Source organism: Notamacropus eugenii, chromosome 1 (assembly GCF_028372415.1).
Source record: "Notamacropus eugenii isolate mMacEug1 chromosome 1, mMacEug1.pri_v2, whole genome shotgun sequence".
Lineage (NCBI taxonomy): Eukaryota > Metazoa > Chordata > Mammalia > Diprotodontia > Macropodidae > Notamacropus > Notamacropus eugenii.
Window position 1 is genome coordinate 616,923,845 of NC_092872.1, and position 14,107 is coordinate 616,937,951.

A 14,107-nucleotide genomic window follows, 5' to 3' on the forward strand; every position below is an offset into this window, starting at 1 on the left:
TTCTCTCATGCTAGGCAGCAGCTAAAAGTGAGCTCTGAATCATTCCCAAATATTCTGATGAGGTAAGGAAGGGAGGGTGGAGACAGAATAAGGAACGGTGCATTCAAGTCCAAGTCTTAGACTGGTAAGAAGGTGGAGTATGAAGGATGGACAATGATATATTTAAATTCCTTTATTTTGAGAGGGTGAGAGAAACAGATCTGGCCAACCTAACTCTGCTTTCTGACAATGGAAGAGAAGATTTCTTTTGGAGCATGGTAATCAAGTGGAGGTGATTGGCAGGAGGGGGTGAGAAAATTCTGAGAGGAGGAAAATGGAAAGAAAAAAAAACCCCAACCATCCTGTCACAGGCTAAGAAAAACCCAAGCAGAGCTCAGCTCCAGGCTTCCTGCAGGAGCTCTGTGTTCCAGCTGCTCATTACAGATACACTGGCATATCACAGAGCCTCTCACTAAAACAGATATTTTCTTAAATATATGCTCTGCACCTCACTTCCAAATTTATTTTAAATCCAACTCATTCTACAAACTAATCTCTTCTTCATCCTGTCATCTTTCTACTGCCTCTCATTCATTTTGTTCCCCACTATTACTAACACCCATCTCTCTTTTACATTCTCCCCATGTGTGGGTCTCCTCTTCTTCCTCACTCTGTTTTTTTCGCTCACCTTCCCAAAGAGAAAAAAATGTTTACTATAAAAAGAAAAGACCCCAAAGAAAGAATGTTATTTCCTTTTTGCCTGGTGGTGGAGAAAGAATGGGGACACTTTCACATGCACAATAATGTATAAAAACATATTTACAGTTCTTCCCAAATAAATTGGCCATGAAACCAGTTTGGCAGCATGGAATCCCCTGCAATAAGGAGGCAGCACAGAGAAATTTTGGAACAAAATTAGGAAATTAAGCACATTTTAATATGGAAAAACTGTTGTACATAGTGGATAAGTTGAGCATAATTTTAAACTTATTACTTCATAAGGGAAAATAATGTTAGCATCACTATTCCACAGGCCCTCTTTACACTGACACACCAAGATTCTACAGAATACATTCATTGGGTGTATCATTTTTGTTGATATTTTATGAATGTGTCACATGTAGCTGGATATGTTGACAAACTTTCTTCAAACTAGTTTTAACTTCCTCTGTTTCTCTCTGCTTTTTGAGAGGGTATGATTCATAATTATCCATCATCCTTCATTATAAGATTTTGTGGAAAAGTTTATATTTTAATACAACTTTTGGCAGTCATCTCTTTCTATTCAGAAAATAAGCCAAACATTTTCTGATTCAGGCACTTTTGGAGCTCTTTTGGTCTCCTTGTGAAAATTAATTTACAATGCTTAAATACAATAAAATTCTTATTGTGGTCAATGTCAGTTCTGTTGTACAAATCCTGTTTTTTATTTTCAGCAACTTGCTTAAACAATTAAAAGTTCAATCATTTTAATTGCACTCAATATTTTTTCTCATCATTATGCTTTCTTTTCATCCTTTACAAATTCTGATTTTAGTACAGATTGACTATACACAGACCAACTCAGGGATCCTTGCTACAATAACAAATCTTTTCTAATCTGCTAAAATACAATCTATTTCATTCTTCAGGCTATTATTTGCTGCTCTCCATATCTAACACCTACTAATTTTTTAAAAGAAAATATTCATGACAGAAGCATGAGTTTTCTATGTAATCTACAAATCATCGACCTCATTAATTTTTTCCTGATTCATATGTTCCTATGTATTTCTCCCTACCTTTACCTAATCCCACCTTCGCACTAAAGTCACCAAGTAGCAGAGTATATATTGATTTAATTTGGTGAAACAGCAAGTTCTTAGGATTTCTCTTCAACTTTGTCCTCAGTAATCAAAGCTGGTGAGTAAGATGTTTTAATTTTCATGGTGGTAAATAAATGCTTCTCACTAGAACTGCACTAAATGATGACCAAATGTCCCCATAAAATATTGCTTTTTTTAACTTCTGAGATAGAAAATGATAAAATTATTCCAATTCATTTCTTTGTATCTCTAAGGAGTACCTGTGAGCCCTTCTTCCATTCTCTTGCAACTTCTTGAATTGTTCTGGTTTTGTTTATGCTAAGAATGTTGGGATTGACAAGAATCAGCTCCCCTACCAATATACCCACCACTGGTCTTTGGAAAATATTCTGACAGTTAGAAGACCAACAACCAAACTACAGTTTGTTGACAATCTAAAAATAATAGCAAAATCACCCTATGGGTTTTCAGAGATGAAAACTAGAGGAAGATGAAACAGAAGGAAACTGAAAAAGATTTGCAAAAAGTCATTTTAATGAACTTTTCTCTATAAGGAATAGAGGAATTACTACATTTACATGTAACCGTGCTCAATAACCACTGGTGAGAAACGTCAGGTGTGACATAAAGTGAAAATATGTAAACTTAACAGAGGTATTTGCTGCTATTATGGAAAAGACACAGCAGAGTCCAAATCTAGGAAGGATTTTCTGTGAATGAGAAAGTCCTCAGGATGTTCCTATTCATGGACAGTATTGTATTGACTAAATCAAGCCCCAGGACAAAGCAGAATCTCCAAGAAAAGAGACTATCAAGTTTAATCCATTTTTGAATGAGAATATCTTCTCTATTATATTCCTAATAAGTAGTCATTTAAATTTCACTTAAAGACTTCCAAAGAGGTTTAACCGTGCCTCTTCCATCATGGATTTATGATGTTGATATTTTTAACCTAAATGTAAGACTCATCTATTATACTTCATTAAACTTTATGTTAATAAATTCTAGACTGTCTGGATTATTTTGGATTATGACTATTATTCAATATGTAATACTGAACTATTATAATATATAATATTGTATATTATATATGTAACTAATTGGAATAGTATATATTATGTAAGCAATATGTAACTATTACAATATGTAATATTGAACTATGTAACATTGACTGAGTCAATATGTAATATTGAATATTATTATTGACATGGCTTCATGGCATCCATAACTTTGATAAGCATGCCACCTATTTCTTTAAGTCTCTCATGAAGATGGTGGCCAGTCCAGCACTAAGGAAAAATCCCAAGGGCGCTATAGCAGAAACCTGCATCTGACTTGATATCACCCATTAAGGACTACTCATTGGCTCCATTTATTCACTTTGTTTCAAATCTACCTAACTATATTATCATTTAGATCATATTTCTCCATCATGTCCACAAGGATTACATGAAAGACGTGGCAGACACTTGACTGAAATCCAGTTATATCTGTTTACAGAATATTGACAATTATCTTGATAGAAAAGGAAATGAGGCTAGTCTGGCATGACATGTTCATAATGATGTTTGTGATCATGACTGTCATTCATGTATACTAAGAATCTCCAAGTAAATCCTTCTTCACTCTCTAGAAAGCTTCATTATATGACAGCCTCCAGTACATTTTTCTGTACCTTCAACACACCACATGCTCTGGTTCCCCACGGCAGATCTACTTCCTATTACTTAAGAGATGTGCCTCCTACACAGACAGTTCAGTATTTCAAGTAGCTTGTTTCCTTTTTTTTTTTTAAATGTGACACTTAAAATTCTCTCCAAACTTTTCCTTGGCTTAAGGACTCTATCAACTATAATTTAGAACAATACACAGTTATTAGGAGACTAAGCTGAAAGGGCATATTTAACCCTGGGAGCTTTTTCTGCTGTAGGGAAATCTTGGGTTTCATCTAATTACTATAATTCTGTGATTAAAAACAGCTCAGATTTGGTACCCAGGCATCTCACTGTTTTTAATGAAGTCTCTCAGATGAACTCATTATATCAACGTATTAAATTACCAGTGAGGAAATGTTATTGGGTTATGTTTCCACTTTGATTTAAATAAGTTATAGCTAAAGACAATAGAAAATCACAAAGGAAAACAAAACTAAAAAACAACCTTAAATATAATTTATTCCCAAATTGTGGAAACTGCAGACCCATAAAATTAGGATTCCTTCTGTAATGCCATGAGGTTCTTGGTAATTGATAACATGCTGGCAGGGGAGGCCACCATACTTGTGCCTGCAAGAAAGCCCTGGGAGTTGACTTGCTGGTACCCTGGGTCTTTTGATAAGACCGCCTCTCTGCTGCTTCCTGGAATCCCTGTCACTCAACTCAGGTTCAGGAGAGAATAGAGACATTTTCTCTTCTTTCTTCACCTCCTCCCTGACAATGACGCATGACCTTTCTTTAGGTTTCATTAAAGTTATACACCTCTGGATACTATGGGGAACATGGATAAAATAAATTATAAAAGAAGTTTAGTTAGTCAATCAGTCAGCATTTATTAAGCATTTACTGTATGCTGGACATCATGCTAAGCACAGAGGATACAAAGAAAAGGAAAAACAGTTCTTGCCCTCAAGTAGTTCATATTTTAACGGGGAAGACATCAAATAAATAACTAGGTAATAAGTAAATTGCAGACAAGATATATACAGTAGAGGAAGAATAGATTTCTGAAGAAGGAAAAGCTTGATCTGAGACTTTCAAAAGACTGCAGAAGCTAAGAGGCAGACATGAAGCAGCATTCTGGGCACTTCAGGCAGACAGTGACAAGGCATGGAGATGGGAAATGAGGTTTCACATTAGAGGAAAAGAAAGTAGGCCAACTTAGCTGGAAAGGAGTAAAGGATAGAATTGGAAAGAGAAGAAAAAGCCAGATAACGAGGAGCTTTAAATGACAAACAAAGGAGCCATCGTGGCTCATTGAGCAGGATAGGATAATAAGGAGGGTATGTCATAGTTGGAAATATACTTTAGCAAAATTACCTTGGTGACAGTGTGGGAGATGGATTAGAATGGAGAGAGATTTGGGGCACGGAGACCAACCAGAAGGCTACTGCAGTAGTCCAAGTTAGAGGTGATGAGGGCCTGAATGAGGATTTGTGGCTAAGTGAGGGGAGAAAAGAGGACAGAAGAGAGATGCTGCAAAGGCACAAGTGACAAAATGTGGCTTTGGACTGGATATGTGAGGTAACTGAGAAGAGAAGTCAAGGATTACACCAAGACTGTGCACTTGGGTTACTGGAAGGAGAGTGATGACCTCAAAAGGAATAGAGAAAGTTAGAAAGGGGAAGGAATAGGGAGGAAGATAATAAGTTCTGTTTTAAACATGTTGAATTTGAGATGCCTACAGGATATCCAGTTTGAGATATCCAAGAAGCAGATGGTGACAAATGACTACAGCTTAGGTGGGAGACTAGGTCTAAACATAGATGTATAAAGATCTCTCTCTCTCTCTCTCTCTCTCTCTCTCTCTCTCTCTCTCTCTCTCTCTCTCTCTCTCTCTCTCTCTCTCTCCACACACACACACACACACGCACACACACACACTACATATACATATATATGTACACATACTTAGGTATACACATATATAGGCATATATTTATCTTGGAATATATATGTGCATCTTGGAATGCATACATACATACATACATACATACATATGTGTGTGTGTGTGTGTGTGTGTGTGTGTGTGTACCTTGGAATTATCTGCATAAGGATGATAAATCCATGGGAGCTGAGATCACCTAAATGAGATGATAGAGAGTGCAAAGAAGACACAGGTTAAAGCTTTGGGGGACACTCGGGGTTAGTGGGCGTGATATGGAGAGCAAAAGCTTTAAAAGGTCTCAAGAGGGCTCTGTTCCTCCATGCCAGACAGAGCACTGGCTCTTCCTCACATCGGTTCCTTCTTGCATTTTGCCTGAGCGCCTTTAGACGGGTCTTATTCTTAGACATTGCACTAGCTCTAACTTAAAAAGTTGTGGAATTGATCTGTTGAAGCTGTCTGGCATTTCAGTCTTCTGGAATATGATTTTCCAAACCTTAGCTAAAGGTTTGGAAACAGCGGGTGTAAAACAGATACCACTCACCTACAATCTTCCTAATTTTCTTAGATTGCAAGTCCAGGCTTCCCTTGTCCTTATACTCATTGGCCTTTGACCCGAGAAAGTCCTCTTTCCCACTCTGACTCACAGATGATAAGCACAGAGAAAGACAATTATTTCTCTGGCTCCATAAAATATTAATCCATTGAGTTTCAAAATATATGCTCCCTCATATTCCATCTAGAAATCTTGATGCTCTGGCCCCTGAACACTCTTACTACCTACCTCCCCTAACTATTGGTTTGTTGTTGTTAAGTTGTTTCAATTGTGTCTGACTCATGACCCTAATTGGGGTTTTCATAGCAAAGATCCTGGAGTACTTTGCCTTTTCCTTCTCCAGCTCATTTTACAGAAGAGGAAACTGAGTTAAATAGGGTTAAGTGACTTGCCCAGGGTCACACAGCTAGGAAGTGTCTGAAGTCGGATTTGAACTCAGGAAGGCTTGACACTGTACCACCCAGCTATTCCCCTACTACTGGTTGGGCTATCTCAAACAAATTTCCCCTGGGTAGATTATAGTGACTGCCTCTATTTTGCATCTCTTCTTCTATCAAGGTCTTCAGATTGACAAAGAGACCAAGATACTCTATGATCCTTCCCTTTCCAATTCTAGATTCCTCCAGGCTGCTCTCCCTGACCAGAGTTCCCCCCAAAAATGCTGATCTCCCCTTGTTCTGACACTAGGGGCTTTCCCCCAGCTCTGCTCTTACAGTCACAGATCTTCACATGTAAAGTATGTCACTTTTTAATAGTCTATATACATCATCTCTCCAAATCTAATTCAACTATCAAAAGGCTTTTAAAAATTGACTCATGTTAGATTCAGGGTAATTTTTCTTCAATTGTTTAGGATGGGCAAAGAGAACAAAACAAACCTCTGGATAAGAAGGAATTTTTAAAAGCATTATCTAGGACCTGCAGAAAGGTCCACACATTTTCCTATCTTACCACAGGGAGAGGTGCTCATGACAATAAACACAGATAGCAAACATCCCCCTGTAGATTTTCCGTCTTAAATTGTTCTTTTAATGACTCTAGACCTCCCTTATCAAATTTATCTTCTTTGGCCTAGCCGTGAGGTTCCTCTCACTTTGTAATCAGGTAGTAGTCTTCAATTTCATCAGCAATGAAGGGAGAAAGGGAAGGGTGGGCATGAGGACAAGCATTTATTAAGTGCCTACTATGCGTCAGGCTGTGGTCTAAGTGCTTTGCAAATATTATCTTATTTGAGAAAGAGAAGGATTTCTCCAGGTCTATGGCCACTGAGTATAGGACAAAGTAGGTTCAGATCTGAATCAAGAGACTTAATTAAAAAGAAGAGAGGAGAGCAGAATCTTTTCTAAACCCTAGACTACCCAACCTTTTCAGCTTAGGGTTAAGGAAAAATGTTCCAAATGGGTGAAATATCCCACAGTCTAACTGTACCAGCCCCACAATATAGTGAGCTAAAACCATCTTAGTAGCTGATGTCTGTCACTTTCATCAGCATTGCCATATATTGCTCAGAGTCCTCGGTATAGCTGAATTACTCCAGAGGTACATAGCAGTGCCAGATCTGCAACCTGCTACTTCTTCCTGCAAGGGTGTTACTTGAATTAATGAGTTAATGTTTATCAAATGCTTTCCTATTTTCAGATGGGAAGCACTGTGTAATTACACAACAATATTATATATTAGAGATGGCAGTAAAAATATAGCCTTCCATGATCACAGTGGCACTGTGTTACAGTTAAAAGACTGAGAAAAAGCATATGAAGCCCAGAATATCTCCATCAAGTCCTGGTTGGGCGGATAGGAGAAGAGTAACTAGGACCTGGTAAAAAACAAATAAGCCTCTCAACCCTGTGGGGAAGGGAGGAGACTATGATTCAGAGGTCCTATCCTTTGGAATTGAAGTAATAGTATTTTCTACTCATTCTATCCTTCTCTGCATCCCCTCCCCACCACTGCCTGAGAGGATAGAAAAGCTGTAGTGACTCCTTAACTTGTTTCAATCATTTTGGCTTTACTGGGTCTCTCCAGACCTAAATTTTTTAGATCCTCATACACTATTAAAACCCCATTACATTATTAAAAACTCTCTTCCCTCTTTCCCGTGACCCACAAGTGAAGCTTGATTCTAAAGCATGTGAAAAAGAGAGCTCAGAATTGTGAGAATGTGGAATTTAGAGTCAGAAAGGCTTCAGTTTCAATCCCATCTCTCACCAGCTGTGTGACCTTGGATGAGTCCCCAAAGCTCTCTCAACCTTAGCTTCCTGATCTATAAAATGGATGTTATAATTTCTGTAGTGACTACTTCTGTGGTGAAGAATAAATAAGATAACTGCATCCTGATGCTACATGTTGAGATCCATTCTTGTCATTAAAGCATTGTATCTCTACATGCCACAGAAAGTAGCGTCCATGGCCAGTAGCTTCACAATCATTGTGACAGTGCAAATGCTCTGAAATAACAAGAGAAGAAAGTGCCTCAAGACTTCTCCCCAAGACAAGCCAGAACATACTGCAATGTCATATAAATTGCATGCCCCATTTCCAAAAGAGCTGTAATATTAATATAAATTAATGCTAATAATAATTTCCCAAAATATTAATAACATATTCCAAAATAATAATAATGAACAATAACAATGATAGAGGGAAACAAGCATTTACTTAATGTTTACTAAGTGCCAGGTACTGTGCTAAGCACTTTACAAGCATGATCTTATTTGATCCTCACAATTCTGGGAGGGAGAAGCTATTATTATCCCCATTTTACCACTGAGGAAACAAAGGAAAAATAGAGGATTAGTGACTTGCCCAAGGTCACACAACTAGTAAGAATCTGAGGTCAGATTTAACTATAATAATAAAAACAGTAGCTAGCATTTATATGGCACTTGAAGGTTTGCAAAACATTTTACAAATATCTCTTTTTACCTTCAAAATAACACTGGGAGGTGAGTGTTTATTATTCTCATTTTACAGATGAGGAAACTGAGGCATTGAAAGCTAAATGCCTTGTCCTGGGTCACACAACTAGTGTTTTGGGTCTTCCTGACCCCAGCTCCAATTTTGCTTATCCAGGGCACCACGGTAACAGTCTAGAAATGACTAATTCAATGACTAATTGAATTAGATCGTTTGAATTGAAAGCAATTCCCGGAAGTCCATGTGAAAAGTCTGATGGAACTTAATGTGACATTCTAGCACTGAAACTTTGCTACTCCCAGAAACCACAGACCAAGAGGATGTGCCCCAGGGATGCTGGTATAACACTCACTTTGACAGCCTCTAATTGTATAAGTGATACGGGTATTCTCTGCAGTGCTCAAATCACTGGGCACCCAAAAAAACACAAAATTTCAGAAACTGAAAAGCAGCAAGGTCTAACAAAAAGGTCCCACAGTCAGAGGGTTGTAGGGTGTAGTAGGAATTTTGCATAGGAAAGTCGTACTTTGTCTTTCTCTTTTTCCACTCCTGTTTTTCAACTTCCTTTTCTGCATTTTCTTTCTCTATTATACTATAAGTTTCATGACAACAGGCACTGTCTTTTCTGCCTTATACTTATATCCCCAGCACTTACTACAGTGCCTGGCATACAATAAGCAGTTAATAAATGCTTTATCTTAATCTATCAATCAATACATCTATTTGTCTGTCTGTCCATAGACTCAAGAATGGCCAGCCCACAAAGATACTGACTGCAAGGCAGCTTGCCCTACTGAGGGCTGTGAATTTGAAAAGAAAACCCTAGGGAGGCAGTAGAGTATGTACAGCAAGCATTGTGTGAGCTGAAAGAATAAAATAAATTACTAAGTAACTATGTATGGTAAGCAGAATATAGCACTTTTAAGTCCCAGGACCTTTTCATTCATTCCATGTATACAGAGATGGGTTCTACTTGGTCTCCAGTCTTTTCCCATTTCAGTGCTTTCCTGGATTGTTATGTAAAGGTATGATTAATCTCATCACAATTATCTTTTTCTTTTTCTTTTTTTTGCAGTACTCTCTATCCCATGGAATCACATTTTTTCCATCCTTTTTTTTTTTTTTTTAATGTGACCCAGGCAGACTATTCACTTTACTTATAGGTTAAAATTTATATATTCAAGCAAATTTAAAGTAACAAAGTACTGCTCCAAGAACTACTGGGAAAACTGGAAAGCAATTTGGCTTTACTGGGTTTGGGGTAACATGTCTTTGGGGCTATAAGAGGAAGTGGGTGAGGTAATACACAGAAGATGGGGAGATATTATGTAGGGCCACTATCAATAATTTGAATTTTTTGTTTTATTGATACCTCTTGTCTTTACAGAACAATCATTTTCACTAACTTCTCTTTGTGACAACAGAAAACAATTAAGCAAATATTTGATACAATAACTGTATCTGACAATGTACATAATATTGTATCCTAGTAACCCCTCACCTGTAAGAAGACCCTGATGAGATGGGAGAGATGTTTCATTCTCTGCATTCTCTGTTCTCTGGGACCTGCAGTGATTTTTCAATAACTGTCACTGCGTATCTTGCTCTTCACATTTCTTTTTCTCTAGGTCAGTTTGAAACTTTTCCCACATTTCTCCAAATTTCACAAACACATCATTTTTTATTACCCGTGAATATTCCATTACAGTCTCATACTCTAGTTGCATCACCCTTCCCCAATTAAAGGGCACCTACTTTGTTTCTGGTTCAAAGAATGAATGTTTAGGTATATATTAGAATGTTATTTCTATTCTTGGCTTCCTTAGAGAATTTATCTAGTAGGTGGATCAATGGATCCAAGAATGTGGACAATTTAGTCCCTTTCCCTGAATTATTGAAAACTAGAACTCAGAATGGTTAGACTACTTCACAACATATCAATAATGCTTATCTTTCTACAGCCCTACCAACATTTAGTATTCCAATTTGCATGGTGTGAGTTAAAATCTTACAGTTTATTTGCTTATTAGCAATTTGCAGTTCTTACTTTGGAAACCAATTATATCCTTTGATCGCTTACCAATTAGGGAATAGCTCTTGGTGGCTATTTATTTGTGACAATGCCCTTTATATTCTGAATATCAAAATTTTTTTCAGGGATACATGATGCAAATATTTTCCCACTGAATTCTTTCTAATTTTGTCTTCATTTATTTTATTCATGCAAAAGCTTTTTAAAATTTATGTAGTCAGAATTATCTCGTCGATCACATTGTACAGTCTCCTTTATCCCTTGACTGGTTAATAAGGCTCCCCTAGACACTGTTGTTAAAGATACCACATTTTATTATCTACTATATTTTTTTTAATGGTGTGACTTTTTTATAATCAGGCTGTCTTTTCATTTTGAATTTATTTTGATATATGGTATAAGATGTTGGTCAAAATCTAATTTTCTGCCAAATTGCTTTCCAGTTTTCCCAGTAGTTCTTGGAGCAGTACTTTGTTACTTTAAATTTGCTTGAATATATAAATTTTAACCTATAAGTAAAGTGAATAGTCTGCCTGGGTCACATTAAAAAAAAAAAAAAAAGGATGGAAAAAATGTGATTCCATGGGATAGAGAGTACTGCAAAAAAAAGAAAAAGAAAAAGATAATTGTGATGAGATTAATCATACCTTTACATAACAATCCAGGAAAGCACTGAAATGGGAAAAGATTGGAGACCAAGTAGAACCCATCTCTGTATACATGGAATGAATGAAAAGGTCCTGGGGACTTAAAAGTGCTATATTCTGCTTGCCATACATAGTTACTTAAGCTGATAGCTCAGGGCTTAGAGTACCATCTGGTGGCTTACTCAGATATAGCATGCAGTCACTATTCCACCCACATATGCTCAGATCCACATAAAGCAATTTTATTTGCGGAGAGGAGAGATGCTTAATATAGGTTCTCATTGTCTTCTATCCACAAGACAGATCACATCAAGTTAGATCAGACCACACAAGATAGTCCTTAGGAATTTGTCTAATTGTCTTGAGAAGTAAATTTTGCCATCACATCAAGTTAGATCAGACCACACAAGATAGTCCTTAGGAATTTGTCTAATTGTCTTGAGAAGTAAATTTTGCCTTCTGAAGTCACAGAGGTAGGGAATAGGAAAACAGCAGTACCTTCCTATCAAAGAACCTCATGTTGATATAGTCTAACTTGCTTCATAGAGAGTGTCTTTTTAATTCAACTACTTAAGTCCCATCAGGGAAGTGAATAGAGTGTTGGCCCTGGAGTAAGGAAGACTCATCTTCCTGAGTTCAAATCCAGTCTCAGACATTTACTAACTGTGTGACACTGGGAAAGTCAATTAACTCTGTTTGCCTCAGTTCCTCATCTATAAAATGAGCTGGAAAAAGAAAGGGCAGACCACTCCAGTACCTTTGCCAAGAAAACTCCATATGGGGTCATGAAGAGTCAGACACAACTGAAGTGACTGAACAACAAGTCCCATCATATATAGGAAGCTTTCCCCAAACTAGACTAGATACCTTCCCACAAATATGAGAAAGACATAAGTGTTCCCAAGATGGGCCAGATCCACTTGGTCCATGAGGTATAGCATTCTGTTTTCAATTACTGTCCTACTTTATGGTGAGCTATAGAGCATGCCAAACCAGGAGAAAACAGATGAAGTAGAAATTAGCCAGGATTTGAAAATTGAAGGAAAAACATAAAAGCGGTCAGCATCTGCTGGCACCATATACACATTGGATATATAATGTTAAAAAGAAGAAAGTTGTATTCAATTTGAAGATGGGTTCACAGTTAGTCCTTAGGAAAAGAAAATAATTTGGGGAATGGTTTTGTCATATGCTAGAAAGTGCCCAGGAGGTACAATTTTATGGGGCATCTCATTGACAAATATTTGCAAAAAAATAATCACCATGAAAAAATAGTAGCTTATGTAACAACATCAGTTGTTGGGGACAAAATGGTAGAGGAATCCAATGAAAAACTTGAGAAGGCCGTCCAAATTAAATCAATCTACACTGATTGTAGATTGAACCTGATATTCCGTGATTTAAATGCATGGTATAGGTCTGGGAGCAAGTCAAGACTGGGACAAAATATATGAAAAAGCACGGTTCAGGAAAACAAATGAACAAGGCCAAATACTTAGAGATGATCACAAACACTTTCTTCAAAAAAGAACTGGTATGCAAAACCCTAAATAATTTCCCAAAAGAACAAAATACATTACACTTTAACAGCTAGGAAAGACTTGCTTCTGATGTAGGAGTTAGCTCTTAGTCAACTCTCTGAACAGATCATCAATTTATTATAGTTAAATTCAGAATTAGCTTTAAAAAAGAATGAAATAATGTTATAAAGCTGAATCAACATAACCCTTAAGTATTTAAATAATCAATTAACAACCAAAAGTGGGAAACGGACAACAGAAACTACTTAATACTGGCTATAACTTTATCCGGAAGTGTAATTAATATAAATTAATTGTTTCAACAACAACAAAAAAGAGCTCAGAAAATGCCTCAGTCAGCAAAATCTGACCTTCCAAAGGGAAGGAAACGGCTTCCAAAAAAACCCAAGATTCAAATGAAAACTTATTTGAATGACCTTACAAAGAAAGCTCATGTACAAATCATAAGCAGGGTCCTTTAAAAAACAGAGATAAGCCATGAAAGGTAAAACAAATTTTGGGGTTTGTTGTTTTTTTAAAATAGGGCAAGATATAAAACTAAGTAAACCATCATAAGAGCATTCAAGGATAAAAATGTAAGGAAGACAATTAATGGAAGAAAATGGAAAAGATGAGTAAAAGTTCTCCATTAAAAACAGTCTTCCCATCACACTTGGGAGGTAGCACTAAAAGAAGGTGACCTAACGAATGATCTATAAGCTCACTCTCAGTGACACAAAATCTTTATGAAAATCCATTGATGAGGAAATTAGTAGGGAATGAACAAGTAGGTTTCATAAGCAATACTGAACAATAAATGATCTTTATCATTTAAAAATAAATTGAAAGGTGTAGAGAATAAAAGATGCAATTTTGTTTATTGTTTTTTGGTTACCAAAAACCATTTTTTTGTGTGTAAAACTGGGTCTCCCTATCTCATCCAGGCTAGAAGTATAGCAGCTACTCACAGGTCCAACCCCACCACTGATTGGCAGTGGAACTTTGATCTGCTCTGTCTCCAACTGGGTCCAGTTCACCCCTTCTTAGGCATC

General features: G+C 36.9%; 1 protein-coding gene across 18 annotated transcripts in view; it reads right to left on the bottom strand.

The window, feature by feature from the left end:
- CSGALNACT1 (chondroitin sulfate N-acetylgalactosaminyltransferase 1) overlaps window positions 1–14,107 on the bottom strand; it is a 409,995-nt gene that overhangs the window by 99,245 nt on the left and 296,643 nt on the right. The gene's annotated exons all lie outside the window — the stretch shown is intronic.